The sequence below is a fragment of the Balaenoptera musculus genome, chromosome 17 (genome assembly GCF_009873245.2).
Source record: "Balaenoptera musculus isolate JJ_BM4_2016_0621 chromosome 17, mBalMus1.pri.v3, whole genome shotgun sequence".
In the NCBI taxonomy this organism is placed as follows: domain Eukaryota; kingdom Metazoa; phylum Chordata; class Mammalia; order Artiodactyla; family Balaenopteridae; genus Balaenoptera; species Balaenoptera musculus.
The window spans coordinates 75,011,652-75,012,993 of NC_045801.1; the positions used below are offsets into that span (position 1 = coordinate 75,011,652).

The following is a 1,342-nucleotide window of genomic DNA, read 5'->3' on the forward strand; positions in this document are numbered from 1 at the left end:
CTTTTATTTTTTAAAAATTGAAGTATAGTTGATTTACAGTATTGTGCCAATCTCTGCTGTGCAGCAAAGGGACTCAGTTATACACCTATAGACATTCTTTTTTGTATATTCTGTCCATTATGGTTTATCACAGGATACTGAATATAGCTCTCTGTACTATACAGTAGGACCTTGTTGTTTATCCATTCTGTGTATAATAGTTTACATCTACTAATCCCACACTCCCAGTCCTTCCCTCCCCCATCTCCCTCCCCCTTGGCAACCACAAGTCTGTTCCCTATGTCTGTGAGTCTGTTTCTGTTTTGTAGGTAGGTTCATTTGTGCCACATTTTATTTATTCATTTTTAAAAATAAATTTATTTTTTTTGGCTGCTACTCTTCGTTGCGGTGCATGGGCTTCTCATTGCAGTGGCTTCTCTTGTTGCGGAGCACGGGCTCTAGGCGCGCGGGCTTCAGTAGTTGTGGCACGTGGCCTCAGTAATTGTGGCTCGTGGGCTCTAGAGCGCAGGCTCAGTAGTTGTGGCGCATGGGCTTAGTTGCTCCGTGGCATGTGGGATCGTCCCAGACCAGGGCTCGAACCCATGTCCCCTGCATGGGCAGGTGGATTCTTAACTACTGCGCCACCAAGGAAGTCCCTACCATATTTTAGATTCCACATATAAGTGATATCATATGGTATTTGTCTTTTTCTTTCTGACTTCATTTAGTATGATAATCTCTAGTTGCATCCATGTTGCTGCAAATGGCCTTATTTCGTTATATTTTGTGGCTAATATTCCATTGTATATATGTACCCCATCTTCTTTATCCATTCATCTGTTGATTGACACTTAGGTTGTTTCCATATCTTGGCTATTGTGAATAGTGCTGCTAAAAATATGGAACTCTTCGTGAATTTGTGTGTCATCCTTGCACAGGGGCCATGCTAATCTTCTCTGTATCGTTCCAATTTTAGTATATGTGCTGTCGAAGTAGGCACAGGAATGTTATGTTTTAAGGAGTCGTCTTGTTGATGCTAGGAGAATGTTGCAGTTGAGCAGGTTATTTCTGCCGATGGAGGAGGTTAGGTTGATGTATAATGCAGATACGTAACGCATAGTCGGAGGGAGAGAAGAGGCCAGAGGGCAGAGAAAAATTCTTATGTTTAAATTTTTCTTGTCTTGCCATAAAATATGAATTTTATTTCACACCATCTTTACTCCATTTCTTTCTGCAGATGCCCAAATGTAAGAATTTTGTTTCTGTCTTTGATTTTACAGAATTAGATGACATGATACACATTAAATCAATGTTTGTTTTTTGACTTAGCAGAAACAATATGGATATTATTTCTAGTCAATAA

At 39.9% G+C, this 1,342-nt stretch overlaps 1 non-coding gene across 1 annotated transcript; it reads right to left on the reverse strand.

Annotated features, from left to right (window-relative positions):
* Window positions 1-872: 872 nt before the first annotated feature.
* Window positions 873-979, reverse strand: LOC118883878. The gene has a single exon (XR_005017113.1). It is a non-coding gene; the product is annotated as a U6 spliceosomal RNA (small nuclear RNA).
* Between the last annotated feature and the right edge of the window lie 363 nt (window positions 980-1,342).